This window comes from Micropterus salmoides, unplaced genomic scaffold (assembly GCF_014851395.1).
Source record: "Micropterus salmoides isolate LMB-PRFRI ecotype aquatic unplaced genomic scaffold, ASM1485139v1 Ms_hic_scaffold_2, whole genome shotgun sequence".
NCBI lineage: Eukaryota > Metazoa > Chordata > Actinopteri > Centrarchiformes > Centrarchidae > Micropterus > Micropterus salmoides.
The window spans coordinates 9,570,751-9,584,288 of NW_024041150.1; the positions used below are offsets into that span (position 1 = coordinate 9,570,751).

Here is a 13,538-nt window from a genome sequence, read left to right on the forward strand (position 1 = left end):
TTGTTTTTCTCCATCCTGTTAATGAAAAAAATACATTTTAGATCATTAACGCTAAGTATAATATAAATAGACACTATTTTAACCATTTTATAACCTATAAAACCACCAAGATTAAAATAATTTAAAGATCATGAACCATGATAGCATCCCTATTCTTGGGTGAGCTTTTGCAGAAAATCTGCTCACAACATACAGACTCGTGACACAATATTTATGAACTTGCAGATCTGAAATTTCAGAGATATTTAACTAGTGTAGAGCAAAAATAGGAGGGCGAGTCCAGTCAACTAAGTCAAATTTAAATTTAATTAAATCATGACCTTTATTTTTTTCACAGCTTTTCCTCATATCGTGCAGCCCTAGTTCGGAGTTTCTTTGTCAATTAACTTACTTGTTGGACAGACACCTAATTACCTAAACCATTATTATGATAACGTAAAAAGAATTTCATTCTTACCTCTTCGGCGTGGCAGGGTCAAAAGCCAACAGGTGCAGCAGTAGTGACCAACGGACTTCTCTCACCCCAGCGAAATTACGAATTGGCGCCAAGACCCGCCCTCCAATCGTCTTCTTCTTCCTCTTCTTCTATTTTTATCTGGCGGTTGGCAACTTGTTGTTGTATTACCGCCACCGCTGGACTGGAGTATGCCCACAGATTATATTTCCTTTATACTATTAAATTCTTTTTAAAAGCCCTGTATTCTTTAAAAAAGATAACAACATTTTTATTTGTTCAGGTCCTATCCCCTGACCAATCCGCTAATCCCAACCTTAACCACTCGAGGTGAATAGTCTAATCAATCGTGGGCGGGTCTTGGCGCTACCGGTCACGTCTCCCGCGCGTGCAATGTTCAGCTTCTTCTTCTTTTTTTCGGCGGTCACTGCACTGCCTGCCGTGGAGCGTGGGGCAGAAATGGCTCGAATTTGGAAGAAACAGCAAAGCTCTCTGTAAAGGATAACGATTAACGGTAAGTAATAGTAATAACGGACACGTTTATCACACATAAGGTAGGATTCTTGGAGTAATGTCACCGCATTGCGAATGCCACATTCAAGGGGCTACCACTAGCTATGCTAACGTTACTTATCTACACCTAGTTAATAGGCCTACTGTAAATGTTTGTCTACAGAACTCTAGTCTGGCTATCACCAGACCAAGTTCAAGAATCAAATCGCCGGCAGAGAGTGCAGGGTTTACCCAGACTAGCAGAACTCTACTTCAGAGACTCTTCAGAAATGTCAAAACATACGAGAAATACACGTGTGTATTTGTGGAATTATTAGTCTTAGTGACATTGAAACTCTGGTATTCATTCAGTGGTGATCATAAGCCTAGCTGTATTTGTTCTTGATCATGTATATTTCATGCTGCTACATAATTAATAAATTATTTATAAAAATATTAGGAGGTATAATTTATATGAGTTAGTAATACAAATAACTTGCATTAAATTTACATTTTGGTGATCAATTGATCATCAATGATCAATACTTTTGGTACTTAAATAATATGATGTTAATAATTATTTTGTAGTTTGACTTAAGATTTTGAAATTGTGGTACATAACAGTGCAGTAGCCGAGTATTAATAAAACAGCTCTATATTATTTCTGATACCAGTTATTGCTATTATTGTTAAAATGACCGTAGTCTCCCTGTTTCCCCATGCTGTTCAGTAAACAGAAAATGCATTTTTGGGATATTCATTTTATCCAATTAGGAGAGAGTGGAAGTAGTGGAAGTAAAGTGAAAGTAGAAGTGATAAAATAAGAGAAACTTTATCTATCGTAGGGGGAAATCAAAATGGTACAAAGAAATTAACAGAGAAAATTGGAAGTGGAAAATTGACACTTTCTAAGAAATGTATTTCTGTTTACTAAAGAGCTGATTAGATGTAAACCTCTGTTACTGAATAAACGCTTCATCAGAACAGTTTTACTTGTACAAAAAGTTCCACTGTATATTCCATCAACTGGGGTCTGTATTTATATAGTATTGGAGTGTCAAAATGACCAGACGAAAACCTGGAAAACGATGGAGAAGGACTGGTAATGAATAAGACCCAAATAAACGACCAAGATGGGCTGCACAATTGGTGAGTAGCCTGGCATAGTTGTTTTGCAGTAAATTTGCAGCAGATAGGATATTTAATGCCTTATTTTCCTCCCTGCAGCCACCAGTGTTCATGTGGAGACTGATCAGCAATATTTAGGTAGCTTATGAAATGTGTTGGTGTGTGTTTAATGTTCAAAAGCCACACCCAGTCCCATGTGCAGAGGAGAGAGAGATCCTGAACAGAATTAGTTCTGATTAAGAATCACAGGCCCTGTAAATAGATAGATTAGTAGATAGAATGCAGTCTACAGTTGGTCAAACCAAGCATGGCAAAATAGCTTTCTCTTATTCTTCTCTTTTTCTTTTTTTATCTTTTGAGTTTCTTACAAGAAGGTTTCTCACCCGAAATCTGTTTCGGGTGAGAAATCTGAAAAATGTAATTTAAGCAAAATGAGACTCTAATATTGATCTAGAAAAAAGGTGTGAACCACTGATGTGTCCTCTTGTCTGTGTCAGAAGGTAGCAGCAGCGGAACACAGCAGGGGGGGGGGGTGCCTCCTGGAGGAACCCAAAACGCGGGAACACGTCCAACATCCAGGTGTCCATGCAGGATGTGCCCCACTCACCCACCTGCCAGGTACACACACCCTGTCTGTCTGTCTGTAATGATGTACAGTATATTTTGTCACTGAGCAGGGGTCTCATTTATAAAGCGTGCGTACGCACAAAAAAGGCCTTGAAACAGGCGTACGCCACTTTCGACGCATAAGTTGTGATTTATAAAAACAAACTTGACGGGATAATTTGCGCACCTGCACGCAAACTCTGACCCATGCGTACGAACGTTTTGGAGACGGCGCAGTTTGGCGACACCGATGGTGAGCTGGAGTTAAATGTCTTTTTGGTCACTTTTAGGCAGAAAATCAAAGAAAATTATACAGCTACAGAAAGATAATAATTTCACTCACCAAGCATATCACTTGAAGCAAATATCCATCCATTCTTAAATGTCCGCGTCAGCGAGCGTGTTGGGCCGTTTAGTAAAACTGACGCATAATATAGCCTGACGTAAAACCGTAAATCTTCATTATGAGTAGTATTCATAAATAGGCTACAGTGCATGTTCACAATAACAGTTTAAATAAATAAAATAATTTACTAAACTATATGTTTTACTTCTAATATTAAACATTTAGATTGAATATGCCATTCTCATTGGAGTTAAACACTTAAAATAGGCCTAAATGAAATCATTACATCGCCAGACAAGTTCATTTGATCTTGGTCTGTAGAGAGAGAAATAATCTGCGAACATAGATTGAAATGCACATAATCTTAGAATAATTTCTTAATGCGCATGTGAACGCCATCAGAGTTTATCACAGGTTCGCATTAAAGTCTGTGTAGAGAGAACGGTGTTGTCTTAGCGGCCCCTAATTTAATAACTAATGAACGTTGCGACGGAAGTGAATTAATCACAACTAACTTTAGCTAGAAAAAGCTAGATAAATAGCTAGATAATACCAAGTAATATCCATTTGTCTCTGTAAAGCTGCTTTGAAACAGCCTACACTGTTAAAAGCGCTATATAAATGAAGATGACTTGACTTGACAAAAGTTTAATATTCAATAAATGCTTTTGAACACTTTTCTTCTGGCATGCTGTACTTGAATGTTTTAACTATAATTGCTTATCATGATAGCTGAATATTAAATGAATAGATGAATAATTGTCTGAGAAAATAGCTTCGTGCAAATAATGCACAACATGGTCTAAATCTATTTCAATTAAAAATACGCCCGTGGAAAAGATTGAGAATTATTATTATTTAAAAAAAAGGCAAACTAAATTATTTTTATTAATGTGACGTGACGCACATCCATATTTCATATTGACTAATGTCTTGTAGGCTACCTACCGGTAAACATGTTAGATGATCACGTGGATGAATAATCATATGCAAATGATATGCAGATGAGGATATGCATAGTAAAACTAGGCATTGTAAGCTCCTTATATGGTTATTTCGGGGAGGAGACGCATGTGCGCACAATCTTCCGCTGACTCTGGCTGACTGAGATTTATAAAGAGAATGTTGCGCAGGTTCTGGCATACGCACGGTTTTATAAGTCTGAATATTTTTTTGCGCATGTCATTTTAGGCTTTCGGGCTCACGTACACTTTTAGTAAGGATCCTACGCACAGTTTTATAAATGAGACCCCAGATCCTGCTAAAATATGACACAATAATCTGAGTGTAAGAAAGTGATATACAGGTTGAGACGATATAGGTTTTGTGTTGTGACAAGATGTTTTTTGACCCTTAATGATTTTTATTCTATTTTATTACCAGCACAAGGTAGCGTGGCACAAGAGAGTATTTCAACTGTTAACTCTATCGAAGACAATGAAGAACCATCTTCCAGATCAGCCTTCAGAGATCCTCCTGATGACCTAACAACTGAACTACATGGCAATGCTGAGTATGATCCATCTCAATTATTTGAGGAAGCTCTCCCTGATGTGGGGGATTGGACATATGATGATGGACATTTGTTCAATGAGGGATTTGAAGAGGGTTTGAGTGAGGACTGTGCAGAAGAGTCAAGGACACAACACACAAACCATTATATGACAACGCATCAATAACTGTTGCAGAGAGCCTTCTGATCATCATGGCTTACGTAAACTGTCATAAAGTAACTGATAAGGCCCTTAGTGATTTGCTTAAAATGTTTAAGTTGGTTTGTCCTGATAGTCTGAATACAGACTGCTTAAACAGTGTACAGAAGTTAAAAGACTTTTTTTTCTCACATGCTGCATCATCTCCTATTGTATTGCATAAATATTGCACTTGTTTTGGGTCATTAGAAGGTGAACAATTACAATGTCTATCTTGTGGGACCAGTGTGTCAGAAGAAAGCTCCTCATCCTTCATAGAGGTTCCAATTGATGCTCAGATAAGGTCATTGTTTCTCAAGCCAGGTTTTCAGGAGAAACTTAACTTTAGATTAAGCAGGAAGAAGACAGATCCTAACAACATTGAAGCAGCATATGATGCAGAAATTTACAAACAGCTTGTAGATGGGGGTGGTCCTCTTAGTGACCCTAAAAACATCTCACTTACTTGGAACACAGATGGGGTACCTATTTTCAAATCGTCCAAGTTTTCAGTGTGGCCTTTTTATTGTATCATCAATGAACTGAGTTTCATGGAACGCACAAAAAGAGAGAATATGGACACAGTTCAACTCTCTACATTGGAAAGACATACTGGTCATTGCGTCAGTTCTAAAACAGTAAGGATCTTTCACAGGGCACAAGTTAAGAGAAATTATCTCACATCAAAACACTATGGGAAAGGCAATAGAAGAAACAATTTTACAGTCGTTTTTTCTAGTGATGGACAAAGAAAGTATGGACAGATTGAGTTCTTCTTTACCTCAAAACATTCATATGCCAAATGGGCCCTTGTTCATGAATTCAAAGATGCTGGTTTTTCTTTGCTGCATGATAGTGTAACAAATGGTACATGCAGTCATGTTGTTCCCCTATTGGAAACCTCTGTTAATACAGTAGTTTCCTTGGATCATATATTGGGTAAAGTTGTTTTCTTTGACTTGACATCTATGCCTGGCATTTTTTTTGCAGCTAATTTCCCAAACACACTTGAAAAGTTTTAACCCCTTAATATTGGGTTTATACTGGATGCAACAGTGGGTCATGGTCAGGGTGTGTGGTGGCAAGATGAATTGCCTCTATTGTATTATCAGGGTGCTTGAATGAATTGAATTAAAACAGCATGTGCTCTATTATGTGTTACACACTCTTTTACTGCTCTATACAATAGAGCTTTGCTGTGAATTCTGTCAGCATAATGTCAACATTTAGAAAGTTCACAAAGGTGTCTTTTGAGCACATCATGGCTTATGGTTGGATGGGTTACGTTTTGGAATTCAAAATTGTAATTAATGAATTGTATGGCTTGTGTCAGAAATCAACACATTTTGTATGTTTAACATTATGTAAACCATCTCAAATTATTTGCCTGAATTGACTTCTTTTCTTAAATTTTGCGCTGAGATAAACTGAGATATGATTGAGCTATAATATTAAACTGTGGCAAACTTGTCTGTTCAAATTCATATAGTGCTTAAAAAACCATTATTAAATTGACATTGCTTCAAAAATCTCAATAGTTTAATAGTCGTATGCAATTTGTATACAATTTGGACCTAGTGGCTGTTTAAATAAAATAGCATCCATGTCTGACATAATCAATTTTGAATTTGGTGTGGAGCCCAGCCCACTTAGTTTAGCCCATTTACTGCCCAAATGGGGCCCAACAACAAAGCCCACTCTGAGCCCATGCCCAGCAGAAGCCCAACCAGCCTAAGTAAGGCCCGTGTGGGCCCCAATTCGACGTGTTTGCAGGGTGGGTAAACATCCAGGAACCGGGACACCGTTCACGCTGGCAGTCCACAGACAGGAATAGGCACCCGTTCCCGGGTATGGGTACAGCGACAAGGCCACCTTCAGCCGGAGGTCCTCACTCACAAACAGACGCTCATTCCTGGGTGGACATTCAGGAAAAGGATCCAGTCCGCCTGGAAGTCCCTAGCCAGGATCAGACGCTCTCCCGTCCAAGTCCTAAGCAGGCCCTGCCAAGCCTGGCTTCCGAGATCAGGCGAGATCGGGCAGTCCCAGGCCGGAATGGCCGTAAGCTGCCTTTGCACACCCCAGACGGGCCTTCAAAACACGATGTAACATTTACACAGCACTGTGTACAGGATAGGGAGAAAAAGAAGCAGCAGCAGCAGCAGCAGCGCCCCCTGCTGTTTCCTAAAGAGATGTTCAAAAGATCTCCTTTCACCGAAGCGCCCCTGTGCCGTTTTTCGAAGGCGAAGCGAAAAAGGCTTATAGCACCGGGTATTCCCAGGCGGTCACCCGTCCAAGTACTAACCAGGCCATGCTTTGCTTAACTTCCGAGATCAGACGAGATTGGGCGCTCCCAGAGCGGTGTGGCCGTAAGCCACTCAGGCGCCCCCAAACGGCCCTTCAAAAGATGTTCTACGGCTAATTGACAAAAAACGTATTCTGCCCATAATGTCCAAGGTGCTCCAGAGTCACTTGGAATCCACAGGCACTGATTCCTGGGTAAACATCCAGGAACCGGGACACCGTTCACGCTGGCAGTCCACAGACAGGAATAGGCACCCGTTCCCGGGTATGGGTACAGCGACAAGGCCACCTTCAGCCGGAGGTCCTCACTCACAAACAGACGCCCATTCCTGGGTGGACATTCAGGAAAAGGATCCAGTCCGCCTGGAAGTCCCTAGCCCTAAGACTGCAGTCAACTCAACACTTGTAGGGAAATGAAGCAAGTACAAGTATCAGGAGTTTGGGCTAAAGCTCTTAATGGAAATACTGAAGACATGTCTGTTAAGGATAGTGCTGAAACTGGTGACGATCAGTACATCCAGTCTTTAAAGACATCCTCTTTAGTAAGTAATATAACCTACTGCTACATTTGTGGAAAACCAGTCAAAATGTACACGTCATTTAAAAAGTTTTCTCCACATGGGAATCAAGAAAAGAAACATTGGAATTAGCGTATAACACATGATCAACTATATGGTGGTATACTAGCCTGTACATTCTGCAGGGATGGAGAGAGTCAGGCCATTGATTCATTGCATGTAGGCTAAGCAAAGCTACCGTATTTCTATTAAATTATTATGTTAAATATGTTTTTATAATTCTAGCTTTTTTTACTAAAGGGAAAGAGGAGGCCTGTTAGTGTGACTAGTGACTTAGTTATGAGTAAGGCTTTAGTTTAGAATGAGGGACATAGTCTATATGTTACTGAAAGACTACATTTAGAGTTATTTGGACGCTGTTAACACTTGTAGTTTTGGTTTTTTTGCTACATAAGAATTGTCCTTATTTTGTAAGTGTAACTAAAAATTAAATATTTAGTTTAGATTACAATATTCTCTTAATAGAAATGCCCCATTCTTTTATTCATCCATGCTGGAGTGTCGCTCCATGCTAGCTAAGAAGGAACTAAGAGGGAACTCCGTGTCATTACATGCCAGCCAACAATGGACGTTTCTGTAATGCAGTCAATAAAGTGCAGTCCTATAAAATTTAGATTGAAGAAACAAGTACATTGCAAAATTGATAGAAATCTTGTCTATAACTGGTCAATTTCATTTCACAATATTTGGGGACAGAATTATTCCAAAGGTTTAGTAAAAGTTGATAAACCTGTTTTAGTGATTACTTAAAAATAGGATCATGCTGCTGAGCATTTTAGTCCTAATTTATAATTATGAAGAGCAAATACAAAATAAGATAAAGGTGAAGGCCCTTTAAAAAGGCCTACTTCACCAAATGACCAAGCACCACAGACAAACCTGAAGAGAAAGTTTAAATGACTGCACTAGTGTAATAAGACATTTTATATAATTGAACCATGGATAAAGTACCTTTTGCTGCTAATACTGCAATCTTTGATATTTGTGCATGCATCCAAGTTATTTCTGATGCATGCACTGATACACTGATGTTAAAATTTCCATTTTTGAAAGAAACAAGAAGTCTTTAACAGATACAAACACTCATTAGCTGAAAAAAATTAACCGCATGGAGGTCCCCTCTTTGGTAGGTAGATACTGCTCAAGGATCCAAGTGCCCTCTTGGCAATTTCTTGAAGACAATGTTCTCGTTTTATTTTCACAGACCCCATCATTGGCCTATGGTAACCCCTCCTAGTCTCTTATCATTGGCTCACGGTAACTCTGCCCACCCTCTTATTTTGTATGTGACAGCATGTGGGAAATAGCTGGTGAGGGGTTGGGGGCTGTTACTTCTGGTACAACCAGATTATTATATATAGTCTGTAGTTCCAAACTCTTGTCTCCGGCTGATAAAAATAGGTTCCTATTTCGAAAACGAACTCTGTCTGATAAACCCAGACCGTTTTTAACAACCGGAGTCTGGGGTTATAGATAACTCTATTCCATAACTGGTCTACAAGATTACCTGAAGATGCTAATGACAGTTAAAACACACAACTTGATGTGGCTCATTGAGAAAACAGAGGGAGGGGAGGGATGGAAGGAGGTGCGGGGGGTGGAGCACATTCCTCAATTCACCCTGGACAGCCTATGCTACACCAGAAAGAGAGAGGACAGAGAAGAAGAGACACAGACGGATTAAAGTTTTAAGACTCACAAGTTTAAGACTAGGCTACAGCTTTTGAGTGATAATGATAGCAAGTTTGTAAGACAAAGCACTAGCAAAGATTTTACAAAGTTTAATTTTGGAACTCTCTTATATTAACTCTTATTTTGCTGCATGCTGTTGAAGGTAATTTAAAATGCTGTTTAATTTTAACTCACTGTTATACTATTTTAATGTAATTATTTCAATTTATTCTTTAGTTCTTTAATGATGGTAAGTTTGTCACACAAAGCTTTAGCAAAGATTTTGAAGGTAATTAAAAAATCTGTTTAATTTTAACTCACTGTTATACTATTTTACTGTAATTATTTCAATTTATTCTTTAGTTCTTTAATGATGGTAAATTTGTCACACAAAGCTTTAGCAAAGATTTTACTTTAGTTTAACTTCAGTTTAATTTTGGAGCTCACTCTTATTTTACTGCATGCTGTTGAAGGTAATTTATAATGCTGTTTAATTTTTACTCACCGTTATACCATTTTACTGCTTTACTGTCATTATTTCAATTTATTCTTCACTTGTTTAATAATGGTAAGTTTGTCACACAACGCTTTAGCAAAGATTTTGAAGGTAATTAAAAATCTGTTTAATTTTAACTCACTGTTATACTATTTTACTGTAATTATTTCAATTTATTCTTTAGTTCTTTAATGATGGTAAGTTTGTCACACAAAGCTTTAGCAAAGATTTTGAAGGTAATTAAAAAATCTGTTTAATTTTAACTCACTGTTATACTATTTTACTGTAATTATTTCATTTTATTCTTTAGTTCTTTAATGATGGTAAGTTTGTCACACAAAGCTTTAGCAAAGATTTTACAAAGTTTAATTTTGGAACTCACTCTTATTTTGCTGCATGCTGTTGAAGGTAATTTATAATGCTGTTTAATTTTTACTCACCGTTATACCATTTTACTGCTTTACTGTCATTATTTCAATTTATTCTTCACTTGTTTAATAATAAAGACTGACTTGATTCCAAAGAAACCTCCTACTGATCCTTTGCTGGCCCCGGAGATTCCTCCTTTTACTTATAACTCACTGCTATACTTTTTTAATGATAAATTTATTGTCACAAACACCTCCTAGTTAATTCATTCAAGTTGTATTACTTAATAAAGTCTTAAAATCAATGAAAAACACACAATGGAAGGATGTACGCAACCCTCTTATCAGTTACACACAGACATATTTCCGGCTGGGGTGGGACCGGATGCACCCCCTCTTATCAGTTACATACAGACATATTTCCGGTTGGGGCGGGACCGGATGCACCCCCTCTTATCAGTTACATACAGACATCCGGTGGGGGGGTGGGACCGGAAATAGCTGTCAAAAATGAGTTTGATGGAATGTCATGTATACTTTCTCTCTAATCTGTCATACCAAAAACTGTATCCTAATTCCAATAAAAAAGAAAACTTAACCTGATTCCAGGAACACAATCATACCACAAACTGTATCTCCCTCTAAAAGTACAAACTCTCATTCCAAAAACTGTATCCTGAATCCAAGAATACAATCTGTCATACCACATACTGTATCTAATTCCAAGAATTCAATCTATCATACCACAAACTGTATCTACTTCCAAGAGTACAATCTTCCATTCCAAAAACCGTATCCTGATTCCAAGAACACAATCTATCATACAACATACTGCATCTAATTCCAAGAATTCAATCTATCGTACCATAATGTGTATCTCCTTCCAAGAGTACAATCTTTCATTCCAAAAACCGTATCCTGATTCCAATACTACAGTCTGTTTTTCAAAAAACTGTATCTAATTCCAAGATCACAATCTATCATACCAAAAACTGCATCCCAATTCTAAGCATCCAATCTGTCATACCAAAAACTGTATCCTAATTCCAATAAAAAAGAAAACTTAACCTGATTCCAGGAACCCAATCATACCACAAACTGTATCTCCTTCTAAAAGTACAATCTCTCATTCCAAAAACCGTATCCTGATTCCAAGAATACAATCTGTCATACCACATACTGTATCTAATTCCAAGAATTCAATCTATCATACCACAAACTGTATTCCTTTCTAAGAGTACAAGCTTTCATTCCAAAAACTGTATCTAATTCCAAGAATGCAATCTGCCATACCAAAAACTGTATCCCAATTCTAAGCATCTAAATTTGTCATACCAAAAACTGTATCCTAATTCCATGAATAGAATCTGTCATAACAATACTATATAACTCCTGTTATAGCTTAAAGCAGGGATGTCAAACTTATGGCCCGCCAGGGGGTTCAGTCTGGCCCGGGGGATAAATCTGCAATATGAAAAAAATCATACAAATTATTAACTTAATTTTCTTTAAAATGTGCAGTTCCTATATTGTCTGCTAGGGGCGCAGTGTTTTAGTCAGAGCAGACAACATGATGCAACACTGCGGCGGAACTAACAGCAGATGGTTGCACTGAGCTTCAGGGTCTGTAAGTGGCGTTTGGTTCTATCGTTTTACCCGCTTTTCTGTTGGCCCTGGCACCCTCATCAGCGAAATGTCTTTCTTCAAAAAAGATTAAAGTGGACACAGATTGTTTGGATTTTTCAAGAAAAATGGACCACTTCCTATATGTTCACGGAGGTGAATGGGAAACCCGTGGGCGTGGTGTGCATGCAGCAAGTTTTGGTGCTTAAGGAAAATAATATTCGACGCCACTATGAAACTCAGCATGGCAGAAAATACAACAGCTTGCACGGAGAACTGAGAAGACAGAAGGTAAATGAAATGTTGGTGGATCTGACGAAACAGCAATCTGTTTTCACCCGGAGCCGAGAGGCCAGTGATGCTGCAATGAAAGCCAGCTACCTAATTGCTAGCAAAATAGCATTAGCATCAAAGCCATACTGTGAGGGGGAGTTCGTCAAAAATTGCATGCTGAAGGCTACAGAAATTGTGTGTCCTGAGAAGCGACAAGCTTTTGCCAATATTAGCTTGACGACAAATACCGTGGCAGACAGGATTTCAGAAATATCGGCAGATTTAGACAACCAACTGAAACACAAAATGGAGTAATTTCTGGCATTTTCTTTTCCAATTGATGAGAGTACTGATATTACAGATGTCGCTCAACTGGACATATTCTTTCATGGAGTTGACGAGACTTTGACTGTCACAGAGGAGTTTCTTGAGTGGGTGCCTATGACCGACACCACAACAGCTGAGGACATTTTTTGCTCCGTCGTTGGAGCGCAGAGTCGGGTTGGACTGGTCTTGCGCCGTAAGCATGGCTACAGATGGTGCGTCGTCAATGATTGGGAAAAAGGCAGGTGTTGTGACAAAGTTCAGAGAGAAAGTACAAGCCGCAAATGGAGGGTGTGATTTTTGGACATTTCATTGCATTTTGCATCAGGAGGCATTAAACTTCAAGTCGTTAAAAATGGATCACGTCATGGAGTTGGTTGTACGAACTGTTAATTTCATCCGAGCCAGAGGTCTCCATCATCGTCAGTTTGACAGCCTTCTCAGTGACTGTAACATTACCCATGGTCTGCCATACCACACTGAAGTAAGATGGTTAAGCAGAGGTGCTGAAGCGCTTCTTTGATCTACGTGGGGAAATTGAACATTTCATGGAGGAAAAAGGTAAACCTGTTAAGGAATTACTGTGCCCACAGGACCTTGCATTTATGGTTGATATTACAGAACACTAATAATCTGAACAAAATGTTGCGAGGACGCAAAAAAATTGTAACAGTATTATGACAGCAAACGTGCATTCAAGTTAAAGCTCACGTTATGGGAGACGCAAATGGCAAGCGGTGACCCTTCTCATTTTCCCTGTCTAAGGGATGTGTGCACAGCAAGCATTAATCCTGACGTGAGACAGTACAAAGACAAGATCTCAGGGTTGCTGAGGGAGTTTGAGAAACGATTTCAGATTTGTAGTGTGATTTTTATGTGTGATTTTATCAGTATCTCCTGCCAGGCTATCCTAAATTAACAGCACTGGCTGCAAAAATGTTGTGCATGTTTGGGACTACCTACCTTTGTGAGCAAGTTTTCTCAGTAATGAACATTAATAAAATGAAGCTGCGCTCAAAGCTCTCAGACTGCTTGGCTGAGAGGTGGCTGACGTGCTGACGTTGCTGACGTACTGCAGTAAGCGTGTCGACTCATTTCCATTTCTGGTGCTTGTGTGTTGGTAGCGTGTTGTGCTGCTCTCGCTAAATACTAGTTACATTAGTTAGATTACAATGGCCAACTGTCAG

The 13,538-nt window shown here is 38.7% G+C and overlaps 1 pseudogene; it reads right to left on the reverse strand.

Annotated features, from left to right (window-relative positions):
- Positions 1 to 6,970: 6,970 nt before the first annotated feature.
- Positions 6,971 to 7,089, reverse strand: LOC119913499 (annotated as a pseudogene).
- Between the last annotated feature and the right edge of the window lie 6,449 nt (positions 7,090 to 13,538).